We start from the raw sequence: 17,780 nt of genomic DNA, 5'->3' as shown, positions 1-17,780 counted from the left end.
CTGACACATCCTGATGGTACCTAAGGAAGAGGAAACCCTGGCAGTCGAGTGAGGGGCATTACAGCTGTTTTGCAACCGTGTTAACAGCTCCCCAAGTTATGGCTGTGAAAGTAAGGAGGCCAACGGTTTTGAGCTCCTGGAAACTCTTGTAGGACCAAACCAAACTTTTAGCAAGAAGCACCAAGAATTCCGAGAGAGACACAGGTAGGCACAGGGGCACATGCACACGCTTCCCGCCACGCCTCCACACGCACTCACGAGCAACCTCCCGCCCTCAGCAACTGTGTGGATAGAGGCAAAGGGAAGGAGAAAGTTCAACTCAGAAGCAGATAGAAAAACAGTAAGATTTGGGTATTGCAATATTCAAATTGACTGACTATATTTGTAGCTTCCCTCCATCAATTTACGGATATATATATATTTTTTTTCTTTTTTTGAGGGGAGACTATGTTTCTCACATTAAAAGCTTTTATAGTACTCGAAGAATAAATACTGGAAAGATACACCAGTGGAGGTAAACGACAACATTGGTAAGGGATTGATTTCAAGAGGGACAGAGAGGAGGTGATGGAAGGAAGCGATCCACGCCAATATGGACAGAGAACCTTGAGTTCCCGAGAGCCTTCAGAGAGCCACCTCTCCCTCCCCCGACCTTGGCATTCTGAAGGCCAAGGATAATCTGCATGACTTAACGGCCTTCGTGTCTCATGCTCTCTTCCCTTCGATTCAGGAGATTACTGCCAATTTAATTCTTCTAAATACAGTTCAAATATATGTTTTCTTGCTCACAGCACTTCTGTGGTTCTCCTTTATCCATTAAATAAAATACTTTTCTGGCTCTATACATTCTTCCCTATGCTTTCATTAAACTACCTGCTTCCATTGACTAAAGCGGTCCTTCCTGGATTCTTTGTGCTCCCGACCTTCCTTCCTGATCAATGCCCACCTCCTAGGGGCTCCAGCGCTGCTGTTGAATTGTTGCCCATCTTTCAAGGCCTATTTCAACTACTGCCTTCTCTATGATGCCTTATCTGATAACCTTGATCTCTCCGGATGGACCTTTTAATTCCTACAGTCATTTATACTTTTCTGAAATTATTTATGGAGATAAATGATTCTATTTATACAATATGGATAAATGATTGTATTTATGATTATATGTCTATATCTATCTGTGATTGTTATCTCTCTATATAAATTATGGCATTGAACATACCTCCCTGTGCATTATTAACAAGATAGCTTTATGTAGTATCCTTCCTACTCGATTGAAAACTCCCTATCTGGGTCTTTCATGTTTGCCTCTTCTTTTTTCTTTCTTTCACATTTTTTCATGTTTTTATTTTTTAATGTTTATTCATTTTTGAAAGAGAGAGAGACAGAGCATGAGCAGGGGAGGGGCAGAGAGAGAGGGAGACACAGAATCCGAAGCAGGCTCCAGGCTCCGAGCTGTCAGCACAGAGCCTGACGGGGGGGCTCGAACCCACAAACCGTGAGATCATGACCTGAGCCGAAGTCAGATGCTTAACAGACTGAGCCACCCAGGTGCCCCACTTTCACTTTTTTTTAATTTGTGAAAGTAGCATATGACTATGTAAGTGCACACAACCTAACTGTACTGCTTAATATGTTATTAAAAGAAAACAGCAAGTAAACCAGCACTTGGGTCAAGAAAGAAAACATCGCCAGCATCTCGGGAGCCGCCATTGTTGCCTCCGTATGCTCCTTCCCTACCCTCTTCACCATAGTCACTCCCTTCCCTTTAGCACCTGCCATAGAAGCCTGAGCTTAGCTAGTGGTCAGAAAACACTTGAAGGATAAATGAGTAGACAATAAGGTAGGCGCAGCCTAAGAAAATGTCAGCATCACCGGAAAAAGGGCCCAAGCTTCATTCCCCTACTCAATGGTGGGTCAGAATTCCCTCCATACATGAAAGATTCATTTTTTAGAAAGCACCTACACAGTGAAGGATTCTCAGCAATGTGGGATCCAAGTCCTAGCAAGGAAGGACACTGCTTGGTTAAGTTGTATTTTGAGCTGTTAGGAAGTTAGAAATCGTGGCTCCCTTTGGGGGTCCTAACGGGGGTCTAACAAGAGCCAGACAGGCACCGGATGCTTGGGAACTGTGGCAGGGACGGGTTCAGGACGCAGTTGTGCTCCCAGCACAATCAAAATCCTGGAGTTGAATATGATTTTCAGGATCTCTCGGAAGCCCCAGCTGGGAGAGCATCGAAGGGTGGTTCGAGGGTAATAGAACCGGGGAGGATCGCAGTGTCTCATGTCATCTTGTTGCTGTGACCAGTAACCTTTTCAATATTTATGTTTTATTTTTATCTCTGCATTAGAGAGGCATGATTTGTGCACAGGCTGTTAAAAACAGTTCTGAGGGAAACACACTTCCAGCTGCTTCCTCCTGCTTTCCATCTGCTGTATTTATGCGTCTTTGTATGCATTTAACTGTTACTTGTTGGTGTAATTGGGGTTTTACCGAGGACAGGGAAAAACATTCCCTAAGGGTGGGTTGTCATTGCAATTGATCTGAAAAAGATGATCTCGGTTAGCCACTAATAAACCTTAAACTTCCACGCGGAACAATAAGAGAAACACCAAGTAACTTTAAGTTTTAAGAGTTAACTTGCTCCAGAAATATTTTTATATTCCCATATTTATGCATCAGCTACTCTTTCCCCCATTTAATCTTAAATATGTAAATCCTCAATTTATCTGGAATTACTTAGTGAAAGGCTGATGTGTGAGTGTGGCAGATTATAATATTCCATCGCCACCCCTGATCCTCTTTACCTCTTATTCTTTTCATAGCAGATCAAAAAAGCTGCGTGCGTGCCACAAGAATATATTATTTTAAGAGACTTGGACTTTAGAAATTGATTTCCTTGATGAGAAAAAGAAAAGTCTCCTTCTGACCCAGAGGGTCACTTCATAATCCTGTCACTCTACATCAAAAAAGCTTTTTTTTTTTCTTTTAGGAGAAGATGAGAATATTTCTAAAAAGGAATTAATTTTTCAGCTGTAGTAAAAACAGTGACTTGCGGACTTAGCCATCCCAGAAGAGGGGCCCTTTACGGAATACATCTCCTGTGATTAGAAGAAGCTCTTGATATATTTTAGGGTCGGGCAGTTTTCATGGAAATTGGAATTTGTGCCATGGGATGAAGTTGATATTATATTTTATTGATGATTTGAAGGCTTAAGTTAGTTTTAAGGCTTATTTATTTATTTATTTATTTATTTTTGTAGAGGGATTTCACTGCTTCCAAATACATAATAATGACGGGGGACATGAGCAGCTCTCCTCCTCGTGTGTGGATTTAAATTAAGAGGCTATTAAACAGCACGTGATTTTCATCACCTTTTGATTGAGGTTCGATTGACGACGCTAATTTGCATGCCGGGAATGCCCGTGCCTGTTCCAGAACCTGTCCAAGCCAGGACAGTGCCTCTTTATCCAGCTGTACATGTGAACCACCTGGAGAGCTTTATCATCTACTGGTGCCCTTGCCAGACTTCGGGAAATTTTGATTCAGTTGTTGGGGAACCCAGGCCTCACCATGCTTTCCCCAAAGTGATTCTAATAAGCAGACAGGGTTGAGAACCACTGAAATGTCGTATTTTCTGAAACCACATGGCATTCTATTATCATGAAGTATGTGTCACAAAAGTCTAACAGTTGCGTTTCTAGAGTCCATTGCCTCACTTGTGGACACGTGGTTGTTCTGATGGAAGATTTCTAAGCTCTTCACTAACACGAAGCCTCAGGACATCTCTTTGAAGCCCCCAAACTAATACGTCAGTGTTCATTTTGCTGATGGATACAATGAGGTTAGAAAAAAATATTCTCAGCTCAGGATGTGTGTGTATGCTATATACACATGCATATACACTAAAACAGAAGACGAACGTGTGAGGAAGTATTAGCAAAATAATGGAATGTAAGGTTCTTGCCTGCCTCTTTAAGCCCCGTGCAAAATTATCTCGGCCGCTGGGGACAGAAATTACATCACTAATTCCTTTCTTAGCTTTAAGCTTGTTACCCCGGTTGGCAATCCTTAAAGGTCATTTGATTCCTGAGGAGATAGCACTAGATAGCACTACTGGTTCCTACTGCCTTGGTGGGAAAGAATGTGTCGGATCCTTCTGGACCCAGGGTCGTGGAGAAGGGCAGGCCCTGGGTGTGTGACATCACGGGTGTGGGACCTGTGCAGTGGCACAGCATGCCATGCTTAGGAGGGCCCCACACTTGGTTTAATGCTCTACTGTTACCATCTTGAAATTCTTTATAATAATTTTTTAACAAGGGTCCTGCTGGTCTTGGGTATGGCCTCCAACGATACACTGTCCGTTGCTCTCTGGTGTGGGACTGAGTGGACTCAGAGAGAGGGTTTGAAGAGCTGTAGACCCACAGAAGGACTAGGGTCCCTGAGGCTAGAAGTCACCGGGCTGAGGGGCTTAGGCAAACACCCACTATTACCACAGGCATATTTGGTGTCATCTCTGTTCCACAATGACCTCAACTATATGCCAGGCACTAACTAGACTGCTGGGGCTATCACACTAAGCCTGCATGGACCACGTACTCCGGCAAAGAAACAACTACAATCACGTGTGCAAAGTGCTACGGCATGGGATGTGTGAGGTGCCATGGGAACGCCATACCCTTAAGGACACCCGACTCAATTTGCTGGGGTCAGAAAAGGCAGGATGTCTACACTAAGGTAGAAGGATAATTAGTAATTAGCCATGGGAAGAGGAGGAATCAGAATATCCTAGACAGAAAGAATAGCATATGCAAAGGCCCAGGGTAAAAGAGAAAATTGCCTTAGAAGAAATGAAATGAAGTTCAGTGTGGCTGGAAATGCTAAGGAGAAGGGAGTGTTAAAAGATTACTTTGGAAAAGCAGGTAGCGGTAACATGACCGATGGGGCTAGTAAGTCATAAGAGGTGAACGTATTGACCATCCCACTAGACCACAGAACTAATGGCTGCATGGATTGCATCACTTCGTCTTCACAAGGACCTTATAAATAGGTTTAGTTTGTTAACCCATTTTATGGAGGAGGAAACTGAGATTAAGCAACTTGCCCCAAGTAACACAGCTAGTAAATTGTAGGATTAAGATTCAGATGCAGTTGTGTCTCTTCACAAAGGCTGAGTCCCAAATCACTGTATCATGTAGCTAAGATATTTGGCTTTTAACCTCAAAGAAATGGAAAATTATTAAAGGGTTTTAAACAGGCAAGTAACACAAAGAGCCTTGCATTTTAGGAAGGGAATTCTGACTCCGAGTTTCATTGAGTGATTTTGGGGTGCATTTTGTGAGCTCGTAAACTATGGCTTTGCCCTTCTTTGCTCCTCTCGCTTATCTTTTGGACAAAGAAGCCCGAACTGATCACCTTCATTTCCAATGGGCAACTTGGGACAGAATTAGGTGGGGCAGACCATTCCAAGGCTGGAAATGAAGTTCTCAGTTTGTATGTGGTAGCTTGGCCTCATTGTGGAGAATTGTCTGTATAATCTGGACCATATACAGAAGATAAGAAGTAAAAGGATTGCAAATGGTGATTTGGAAATTAAATTAAATTAAATTAAATTAAATTAAATTAAATTTGGCAAATTTGAAAATTCAATTTCCAAAATTAAGTCCTTATAGAGCCTCACAAGATTCTGTACAAGTAAACACATACTCAGAAACAAGACAAAAATCAACCAAAAAACTATCATCTGGCCCCTCTTTGCCTTCTCTTCCTTACACAGGGTGTTTTCCAGCTGGCACTTTCCTCTCTGAGAGATTCTCCATCCACCATGCCCAATCTCCTCCCCTATAGCTTTTTCCTGGAGGCTGTTGTCTTTTCATCGCGGAAACCTTATATTTCTGATACTCTCAAGTTCTTTGCTTCCAGAGAAGCAGCAAGATGGAGTGGGAAATGAGTAGGGGTCTGCCATAACGGGGTTCAAGTCTCAGGAGTTTTTGACCTCCCGGCTACTAGTTTCCATTGTCTCATTATAAAAATGGTAAGTTAGTATCAACCCAGAGCATTCTGGGGGGACTAAATGAGCCAAGGTGTTTGAGAAGACTCTGTCTCTTGTAGGTTACCCGTTGGTTTCTTTTCCTTCTTTTCCACTTAGACACTTCCACTTAGGCAAATGAGTTGCCTATCTGCTCTCAAATCCTACTACTGTCCTCTTGAACTTTCCTGGCCCTGCCAGACCCCTCTCCACTCTCTGCCCCTTTGGCAATCAGAGGCCCTATGGTAACACTTGGCTTTGCAAACAGTTTCCTCCTTCTGATGGGTGTACTAGGAGCTTCCCCAATCAGGCTCCTTGAGGGCAGAAGCCAAGTCTGATAAATTTTTTGAACAGTCCTATAGTGTCCTCTCCAAAGGTCTATACTTGGAAGGAAGTCACAAATGTAGCATTCGTCGGCCATCAGCTGGAAAGGCTATGCACAATGTGGAGGGGACAGGTTTTCGCCCATTAATGTTAGCGAAACAATAATTTTCCAGAATTCTTTAAGCTTTTAATTTTATGCTTATTCAGGGATAGTGACTGTGCCCGTGGCTTCTTACTTATCACTTAATGTATCAGCACTATCAAGTTCCTCGAAAGCTTGTTGAAATACAAGCTTAATGTTCTTCATTCCAGAAGAGGCAGATATGGTTACACTGGGTATTTATAGAAGAGTCCTCAGTGAATCTCTCAGATGTGGGACTCTCTTTAACTCCAAACAGAGAAATGCATTTTTGTTTTTTGTTTTTTTGTTTTTGTTTTTTGTTTTTTGTTTTTTTTTGTTTTTGGTTTCCTTTCTTTTTCTTTTCACTTGCACATAATTCTATTAGGAAAAACCAAAAGAGAGGGTGTAGAGGGAGGGCGGCAGGTCCTCAACAGCACCAATGGTCACCCACAGTGCTACTTATTAGAAACCAGGCATCATGGGAATTCTTTTACTAGTCCTAACAATCCATTACGTAGGTATTCTCTCCCCACTTCACAGTTTAGAAAACTGCGGCACAGAGAGGTTAGTTAATTCTACCTAATTTTACTCAGTTACGCAAGGCAGAGCCAGTATACAGCCCAGACGATGGGTTCCAGAACCCGAGCTTCTCATCTCTGTGCTGTGCTGCCCATATAGCACAAGCACTTAGGGTAGTGGAGAGTTTTGAATGACAGGTATCCTCATGTAAACATGCTGAGTTAGCCCGGCCCCTTATGTCACTTGAACATCGATAAGAAGGAAAGGCCAGGGTTGAGGAAGACATGGGCTGTCCCAGGGCTTCACCAACCATGTCTAATCATGCCCAGCTTTCCATTTGTGTGCTTTGTGAGGACTACAGGAGAGCATTTAAAAGCCCTTCGGGCAGTGTTCGTTCTCCCTGGGTGTACAACAAATGACCTGGGGGGTGGGTGGGTGTCCCCCTCTTCAGGATGCCCCACCTTTCTGCCCTCTTGATGGATGCCAATTATCCAGTAAAGCTGTCCTTTCTCTTGAACCAGGAAATGGTCTCCGAATGCTCTAGAAAACCTTCTCCGGTGGATTACAGTTGGCATGGAAGGTGAAACCTGTTTGCTGTGCTTGCCCTAGCCCACGGGGGTAGGGATCATGTCATATTTGTATTTGGTGCTAGGCATATAAGGGCCTCCACGAATGAGTGAGTGAGTGAATGGATACTTACAAGCATATTTGCATTTACTATGGACTCTGCTGTGACTCCGATTAAAGCCAATGGTTTTAATCAAGGCAGAATATCTTCTTTAAACACAAGGATTAGCCTCTATGAAAAGAGAAATGTAAACAGGACTCTAATTAGAGAATTTACTAATTATTCTTCCCTGCTGAGGACATTAGCTGGGGTTTAGTCTTTAGCTGTGACTGCCATACGACTTTCTCTTTATCTCCAGAAAGGGAAAAATTGACTGGAAAGATTCATTTCAATACCCTGATTCCTTTCCTGCTCTCTTTCACCCTCAAAAAAAAAAAAAAAAAAAAAGATATTCCAGCATGAAAGATCACAGACTCAGCCCAAAACAGTGGACCCAGGTTGACGGCATTCAGGAAGCCTGCACACTCCTGGAGCCCCAACTGCTGAGGTAAAGATAAATCGGCAGGAAGATTTCTTTGGAATGATGTGAATTTAATGAATCATGAAAAATATCCCCAGCTGTTCTTAAATTTAAGGGAGATTGAGTGATAACAAAAGATAGTTTCCCTCCCTCTTAGATGTAGGTTGGAGCGGGAAAGAGCAGTGGTTAAAAAAAAAAAAAAAAAAACCCTGAGGCCAAAAGCTTGCCTTTTCTTTCCCATCTCTTCTATTGTTGAAGGGGAAAAAAGCTGTCTGCAGTCAGAAGCCACTGAAGGGCATGATGAAGAGTGTTTGCTATTACCAGACTTGAAGAATTCTTCACTCTGGTTTCAAAGATGTGGCTGCCCTAGCAGCAAACATTTAGGAAGTGATGGGCTTTGCTCTCGCCCCCTCCCAACCCCCAGGCACCACCGTCTTCACATCTCATCCAACCTCTTTATTAACACATGGACTTGCTGAAATTAAAAATAATGATTCTCCCATTCCTCATCCCAGCTGCTGCAGCCCTCACTTCCCCGGCCCTGGAAATCCTTATTAACCTATTGAGTGGTGTGGCCTCCCAGGCCTGTCCTCAGCTGGGAGAGCAAAGCCAGGCCTTGGTGGGTTTGGCTAAGGTTCAGGGATTCCCAATCTAGGTCCTAGAGATCCGCGCTGGAGGGCTGAGAGGGCTCGCACAAGGCAGGTGGGTAGCTGTGAGGGTCGAGAGGGAATGCCTGCTCAGCCCTTCCATCTTGGGGTCTGTTAACCTGTCTAGATAAATTTCCTTTTTCTTCAAGGTGGGTGAGGAAGGCTAATAGATGCTAAGCAAGATTTTTTTGTTTCCTTAAGGCAATTTTTAACTTCTAAGCATAGTTGAGAGATGTGTTTGAGGAATGGAAATGCTAGCTTCTCTGTGTGACCCCTAGAAAGGGGTCAGAGAAAAGCATGGATGGTGAAGGTAATAATAATAATATTGAATATTAATGGCAAACAACAAAATTGAGGACTTAACCCAGACACAATATTAAATGCTTCTCATGCATGATGCATTAAATAAATACACACACACACACACACACACACACAGACAATCTTCCAAGAGGTAGATAATTGTAATTGCCTATCAAACAAGCTGGACTTGGTGAGATTTTAACAGGAAGAAAATTTACTTTTTTATGCCACTCTTTCCAAACCCTGTTGGATCACTTTCCTTCCTACTGGATGATAAATTAGGCAGATCCATAGCCTGGGATAGCCATTTTGGCTTATTAACAAAATAATATCAATCAAGACTGTGCAATCCTGGCAGAAGGATAGGCACCTAGATCAATGGGACAAAATTGTCATCTCGGAAATAGCCCCACACAAGCGCAACCGATAGATTCTTGACAAGGGTGCAAAAGTAATTCACTGGAAGGAGACCATTTTCCACAAATGGGGCTGGAGGATTTGGACATCCCCAAGCAAGACCTGAACTGACCTACATGTCACAACTTGTACAAAAATGATTGCACGATGGCTCATATACTTTAATTTTTTTGATGTTTATTTATTTCTGAGACAGAGAGAGACAGAGCATGAGTGGGGGAGGGGCAGAGAGAGAGGGAGACACAGAATCCGAAGCAGGCTCCAGGCTCTGAGCTGTCAGCACAGAGCCCAATGCGGGGCTTGAACTCACAAACCGTGAGATCGTGACCTGAGCTGAAGTTGGTAGCTCAACCGACTGAGCCACCCAGGTGCCCCTGGCTCATTTACTTTAGTATATGATGTAAAATTATACAACTTTTGGAAGAAAACATAGGAGGCAATCCTTGAGACATAGGGCTTGGGGAAGAGTTTTTAGACATGACATCAAAACATGATCTATGAAAGGAAAAACACTGGTAAATTAGACGGAAGACAAACTAAAGACTGGGAGAATGTATTTGCAAACCACGTATCTGAAAATGGACTCACATTTAGAATACATAAAGAACTCTCAAAACTCAACACTTAAAAAAAAGCAGACAATTCAATGATAAAGTGGACAAACAGTGTGAAGGAATATTTTACCAAAGATGATACACAAGGACAAAAGAGACCATGAGAAGACGGGATGTTCATCATTGCCAGCCACCAGGGAAGTGAAAATTAAGATCCTAATGAGATCTCACTACATTCTTACTGGAACAACTAAAACTAAACACAGTGAGGCCACAAAATGCCGGCAAAGCTGTGGGGAATCTATATCCCTCCTAAATGGTGGGAATTTAAAATGTTACAGCCACTCTGGAAAGTAGTTTGGCAGTTTCTTTAAACACACACACACACACACACACACACACACACACACAGAAAACAAGAACAACAAACAAAGAAAAAAACTGGACATACTTAACCATACAACTCAGCCATCACACTCCTGGCCATTGATCCCGGAAAAAATGAAGCAGGCGCATAAAGCCTAGGCATGGGCAGCTTTATTGATTTATCTACCTTTGTGGAAATGACCAAAATGTCTTGCAACAAGTGGATGGTTAAACAAGAGGTGGTGCATCCACACCATGATGTGCTATCTGCAAGAAAAGGGAACAGGCTTTTCATACGCTGAACGTGGATGGGTCTCAAGGGCGTCATGCCGATTTTTCAAAAAGCTCATCTCAATAGGTCACAAGATGTATGAATCTATTTCTGTAACAGTCTCCAAATGACACAGGCATAGAAACAGAGAGCAAGTTGGTGGTTGTCAGGTGTTAGGGATGGTGGGAGAGGGGTGGTGGTGAGGGCGGTGACGGGACTCCAAAGGGGTGACCCCAGGGAAATCTCTAAGCTCAAGGAATGATGGTTCTGTGTCTTGATTTTCCTGGTAGCTGCCATTAGTGTGGATTTGCATGTGTGATGAAATGAGCCAGGACTGTACAAACACAATGCGCCGATGTCAATTTCCTGGTTTTGAGAGGATGGCTATCTCGGGTGGCTCAGTTGGTTAAGTGTCTGACTCTTGATCTCCGCTCAGGTCATGATCTCACGGTTTGTGAGATCGAGCCCCACATGGGGCTCTGTGCTGACATCGCGGAGCCTGCTTGGGAGTCTCTCTCCTGCCCTCTCTCTCTCTCCTCTCCCCCTCCCCCACTCGCACTTGCTCTCTCTCTCCCTTTCTCAAAATGAACAATTTTTTATAAAACAACAACAATAACGACAAAACCCTTTTATATCTCATCTTATTTAAAGTTTCTCCCCTCACTAGCACTGCCAGATCAGGCCTGCTCTGGGCCTAGAAGTCTGCTGCATTGCTAGGGCAGGCCAAGCCAGGCTCTGGTAATAAAAACAAAACAAATCAAAACAAAGTCCCTGAAATTTTGGTTCCTGAGCCTAAGAAAGCTTTGGCACCTGTGTCCACTGGGGGGGAGGGCAGGTCACTTCTGAACACTGACTTGGAGATGCGAGGTCCTTCCAACTTCTGACTCTGCCGTCTTCAACCTGTGCCTTCCCTGACCACCCGGGGAGGAGAAGGAAACCAGCGGAGGATCACGCAGGGGACTTTATGGAGACACTTTATAGAAGTGTCCCTTATCTTTTCACCTACATCCTGTGGCCCGAAGTCAGGCATCGGAGCCCAGCTTGACCGAAAGTAATGCCGGGAACTACGGTCCAGCCTCATGTCCGGGACTAGCACTGATGGTGGGTGTGAGGGGGATCTTGTGGTGGGGTGGGTGGCGGGTGAGAAGACTCTGTATTCCCTGCAGAGGAAAGAGTGACATGACTCCTTTCTTTTCTTTCTCCTCCCTTGTCGCTCAGGTCGGCTGAGTCCGGTCTCCCCAGGGAGGCGAGGAACGAGTAGAAGAGAAGGGCAGCACCTTCCATCGGTGGCGAATGTGGGGTGGGCTCCATGCAGGACCCACCCACTGGCTGTTCTCCTCGGGCACCTTAGTGGGGTGTCTGGAGACACCACTCCCTTCAGCAGTGAGTCTGCCTTCGATGGGACACTCATGCATCTGCATATAAGGGCACATGTCAGCTTCCTTCCGTGGGAGCCACCTCATCCTGCCATTCCGGACAAGCACGGGGACACGGTGAATCACCCTGGGCAGGTTCCTTTGAGGTGACTCAAGCCTGATCCTGGGAAAGCCAGCATCCTGGCACCACTGAAGCTGGAGGTACAGACAGCTCCTTCCATGGCCTTCTTTACTTGCTTCGCCAAGAGAGGAAGCTTTAGGTGTTTCTCAGGCAAGAGTCAGACGACACAGGCCGTTTGCTCCCGCAAACTCTTCACTAGCGCCCACAGCATCTCCTTACTTGGTTTGAGAGGGGAACCCCCTTTCCTTCTCTGTGCAGGTGGGCAGGAAGGGAAAAACATCCATCCTCTCTGGTTTCATTCAAATCAGTTTTCTGGTCTCGGGTTACCTAGAGGCAAGCGGGGGATGCTGTACTGCAAGACCCATACCCAGTTTTCCCCTCGGTTAGCAACTCCCTACATGCGTGGTTGGACGCCTCTCTCTAGAATATGTTGCTGCTTAACACCTATTGTCCACAGCTCTGGGGTCTCAGCCAAAACGCAGAGTGAACTGGGAAAGTAGCATTTAACACCTTGCGAAATAACATTGTTTGCATTTTATAGTTGTCGATCCTGAGGTTCAAAATGGTTCAGGAATTTGTGCAAAGCCCCACAACCCTACGGAGGTATGTAGATTTCAGGAGCCGTGGACTGTGGTGGATGAGATACAGGAGCCGCGAGAAGAAAATGGATGGAATTTGATTTAATTATGGTAAGTAGATGCGTTCACTGAGAGTAGAGAAGAATCAGTTCAATGTGTTTACTTGGGGACCAGAAAGTCAGTAAGAAGTAAGTTCTCTGTGTACTTTTTTACTGAATCTTTTTTTTTTATTTTTTTTTAATGAGTCTTCTCCCCTCTCCTCCAACCTTTCTGGTTTCTGGCGCTCATTCATACCACCAGCCCAGGACTGCCCACGTCTCCTGAGAAAAGTCTAGCCTCACCACCACAGCCTAATACCCTTGGCAAAATTATTTTAAGCAGCCGTAACTAGGGGGCTTTGTAGGGAAGGAACTTCGTTCAAGAAAACAATCTGGAAACTTGAGGGTCTGGGTTAGCAAGTGTCTCCAAAACGAAAATTTTTTTCTAATTGCCAAGCTGTCACGGATCAGAAATGGAACAGGAATTTGGGGGGAGGGAAGAGCACAGTTGAGGGGAGGGAGGTAGAGAGGAAAGAGGGTGAACAGGGCAGCAAGGTGGGAACCGGACCTACAGAGTGGAGCCCTGGCCAAGGACCTTAAGCAAAAGTGTCCAATGGCCATTTTATAGGACTTGGTGTGAGTCACCCATTTCCTAACCTTCAGTTAAGGCCCCTGAACATCAGCGCCTTATACGCCCACTGATGGGGAATGGAGAGATCAAGGACACAGCAGGCTTTCTATGTCCAACTCGGGGGTGGAGGGAGGACAGAGAGACGCAGGTGACGAGAGAAGAGGGAGCCCACGAGCTTAGAGATACAAGCTCCAAGGCCAGAGTGGCCCTGAGAAGGACACCCCCAGGAATGCGTGACAGTCTTGAGGAGCATATCCACTTCCTGTGGGACATTACGGAGTCAGCGTGAGCTAATGTCACCCAAACCTCATGTGACAGGGTGACTGCAGCTAACATCTGGGTTGCACTCAATGATCACAAACCCTCCTAAGAATGTGCTTTGTAACTCCTTCCTCACTGAACTTTTTACCCAACTTGCTAAAAAGAATAGCCTTGAAATGACTCCCACTCAATTCGCCATTCCCAGCCCTTCAGAGGAGGTGCTGAAGAGGAACAGAATAAACAAACGCCAGAAAGAGATTCAGGACGAGAGAAGCAAAAGGTGCCATAGGATCACCTGATGATCCGCTCACAGTGATTGGCCAGTCGCTTGGCGAAAGCCTGGTTCTATGTGCATATGTGCGGAAGCCTGCATTTTAGAGCAGTGTTTCCCAAATATCATCGTGCACACGAACCACTTAGGATCCAGGTGGGACGGATGGCAGTTGATGAGATTCTGTATTGGCAACAGTTTGCCGGTGATTCATGGCCACTGGCCTGAGCAACACAGTTATAGAGCACGGGGTTGTAACTTTCTAACCCAGGAGGCCATTTGTGGGGCCAAAGGAAAGAGGGGGAGATGGGAAAGATGAGTATAGAGGAGGGGAGAAGAATAAAGGGGAAATAGAGGGAGAGAAGATCAAAGAAGAACCACAACACCATAGAACCAGGAATCTCCAGTAAGGGAAATAGGATGTCACCAGTAGCTGTTCTGGAACCCCTTGAGGTTTAATTTCAATGACATACGTTGCTTTGCCCTCTATTAAATAGCATACATACTTCGTGCCCTAACAGTCCTTAAGTTTCAAGGGTGAAAAGGTAGATATCTGATTTTCTAGTCCTTATAACATCAGTACTAGTATGAATATATATCCCCACCAGAATGGGCAAAACCAGTGCTGTTGTGATACAGCTGTTTCATATAAGAATGGAATTTATAATCTGGCAGAGAATATCATACACAGCATACACGGAGAAGTAAATTATAAGTCCAGTAAATTATGCACGGAGCCTAATACTACACATATTATATTTAAAAAAGAGACTTCCTCATCTATTTTATTGTTTTTCTACCACCTGTCAATGTGGGGAAGGCAGACTTATTATCACGATTTTATGAAGGAGGAAAGAGTTGCTCAGAGAGGTCAGGTGACATGTCCAAGGTCACACTGCTAGTAAGGAGCAGAGACTGCATATGGCGCCTTCTGGTTTTGTTCTGGCTCCCTTTCTATTAACCTCCTCAGTGGAGGGCAGCGAACTTTATTGCATTCCCCTTCACCCACTTTTCTGACTTTCTCTAGCTTCGCAAGCCAGTGCTTCTCAACAGCTCAGCATTTAATTGGTTTTGAGTTTACAGTTTCCTCCCTCATTCAGAATCTAAGCTAGTTAAACAAATTTCCTGGAAAACCAAAATAATCTTTAAGCAAAGTCCACTGCTGGGTCACATTTGTCTAAATAGAAGGTATTTTCAGAATACAAGTCATGGAAAACAGTGGGGAATAATGAACTTCATTTCTCTTTGCAAACGTAATTTCTCCATTGCCTGTTGCTTGGTTCCCAAATTCATACGTACAGCCCAGCCTGTCTTACAGATAAGCGTGTCCATGTGAACTGTGTATTTATACACATGCATACATACTTGGGACATTATTTTGCTAATTGAAAACAAGTTCTCCCATTAATGCCAGCACGTATAACTTGACCCTATTGTTATCGTCACTTAATAATGTAGTTCAGCCCTAACTAGGTGTGTAGACTGCCAGACGATTTAATAAGTGTAATGCAGCTGAATTTCCACCTAAATTGCTCACGCACGTATTCACTGATGCCTGCTTACAGGAACTTACTATGCATATACAAGTTAACAAGTCAAGTGGAATTTGCTTTGAAGGACGAGTCTAATGGTCATGGGGGAGGAGGCAGGAAGGATGACAGTGAGCCAAGTTGCCCATTTAGTGGAGCTGTGTTGTGCTCCCCTGGCCCTCACCGAGAGAATACACCAGGGGCTCATTGTACCCCCAGTGCCTCCTGATTCTGTGAATAGCGCAGAGGAGTGTTGCTGAAGGCCGCTCACATTAAGTGCTGGAGATTCCGCTTCTCTATCCTTAATCCTGCCCCCAGGCCTGAAATACGTTTCCATTTTCTCCTTTGTAAGTCTTTTTTTTTCTCCCCATTTTACCCTTTCCTAGTCTTTTCATCATCATTTACACCTTTACATTTTAGAGAATATCGAAAATACAGATTTGGACTATATCCAGACATTGATGTGGTTTCTCTTCCATTCCCACATTTGATGCAATCATTCCTGGAAGGATGAGCCAGTTTGCCTGGTCGCCTCAGGGCTCTGAAAGGCACAGTTGTGAAAGGGGCAAGTGTGGAGGGTCTCAAGACCTGAATTCTTGAGAGTTGCTTGATGTTAGAGGTTTGGGGGTGTTCATCGGTCTCCGGCGCTTCCCCTTTGTTTAGTTCTAACCAACTGATAATTACGCGTAAGGAGGCAGATGGGGATCAAAATATCATTTCTGGCTCTATTGATGGCAAAGTTGGATTGGAGAACAAAACAGGAAGTGTGTGCTCTGTTAAAAACAGGAAGATCCGACACACAGAGAGAGAGACAGAGACAGAGACAGAGAGGGAGGGAGGGAGGGAGAGAGAGGATGCTAAGAGACTAAGAGATTCTAGAGATGGTCTACAAAAATGTCCTTCTAATTCCTTTCCCAACTCTAATCCCCTTCCCAAGCATGGTGTGGGCACGAGTATAGAACATCTGATGGGGGAGTAAAGTTATTCCAGAAGCCCTTGCACACTTCCTCCTCTCATGCTGCTCTGTAAAGATGCCAGAGTGGGTATGTCTTTTACAGCCTCCTGTGTTCTAAGAAGCAGTCGAGGGAAGGCCCTGCTGTTTTAGACCCCTGCCCTACGACCTATGCTCTAGAGGGCCTTGCTCTAGCCCTCCTCTGGCAGTGTTCTTCCCCCCCACAGGACAAGGGAGGGGGGTCTCCCATCCCAAGACCATACTCTGCTTGGGAATTTCCTGCCCCAATGGCCCTGAGCCCACCACAGGGCAGGTGTGGACTTCTACCTTGGTAGAAGTAGGCTTGTAGGTGTCTACCAACCTGCTTGTGCCCCCCTGCCCTGAGATTGGGCCATATACTTGTATATATATAGTCCTCTAGAACTGAGGGACAGCCGAGGGGTGGACACATGGAGGAGTGGAGAGGTCAGGGGTGCGATGTCCTCCCAAGAGCACTACTACTTTATTATGCTTACTACGTCTATGGATCATGAATTCACGATGGGCCCATAGTGGGGACAGAGATATGATGCACGGGAACGGCACTAGGAAGAACTGAAAGCTAGTGGTGACTCAGTGGCTGGAGCTAGAATCACAGACATCCTCATTCACACTGGCGATCACTATTGGTGGTTGGCGGGGCGCCCTGCTGGAGATGTCAGGTGCAGCATTTACGCAAGGTATCTCCTTGCAGCTGGAGCTTCCTCACAGCCTCATGGTTGGGTTCAAGGGTAAGCATCTTAAAGAGGCCCAGGCAGGACCTGTCATGCATTTTATGACCTGCCTTGGAAGCCACATGGTGTCACTTCTGCCATAGATACCAACCCACCAGATTCAAGTGGAGGAAACACAGACCTCGCTTATCGATGAGAAAAGTGTCAACAATACATTGTTTTGAAGGGGCTGTAGGATAGAAGACTGGGTTGAGGCTACTTTTTTTTTAAATGTTTATTTTTGAGAGAAAGAGAGAGAGAGAGAGAGAGAGAGAGAGAGAGAGAGAGAGACTCTGAAGCAGGCTCCAGGCTCTGAGCTGTCAGCACAGAGCCCGATGCAGGGCTTGAACTCGTGAACTTCAAGATCATGACCTGTGCCGAAGTCAGACGCTTAACCGACTGTGCCACCCAGGTGCCCCTGGTTGAGGCTACTTTTTGAAAACTTAGTCTGCCACAGTGTCTTTTGTTCAAGAGTGCACAATGGACAGCAGTTTGGGGAAAGATGCTTGGTCCAGCATTCCAGGAAGATATTGTGAGTTAATGTAAGTCAAAGGCTTCAAAGAGTGTTTGGCATATGATAAGACTCACTAGACAGCAGGGGCTACCTCCATCACGGCCATCACTGCCACCAAATTAT

The sequence above is a fragment of the Acinonyx jubatus genome, chromosome E4 (genome assembly GCF_027475565.1).
Source record: "Acinonyx jubatus isolate Ajub_Pintada_27869175 chromosome E4, VMU_Ajub_asm_v1.0, whole genome shotgun sequence".
NCBI classification, from domain to species: Eukaryota; Metazoa; Chordata; class Mammalia; order Carnivora; family Felidae; genus Acinonyx; species Acinonyx jubatus.
This window is presented reverse-complemented; position numbering follows the sequence as displayed.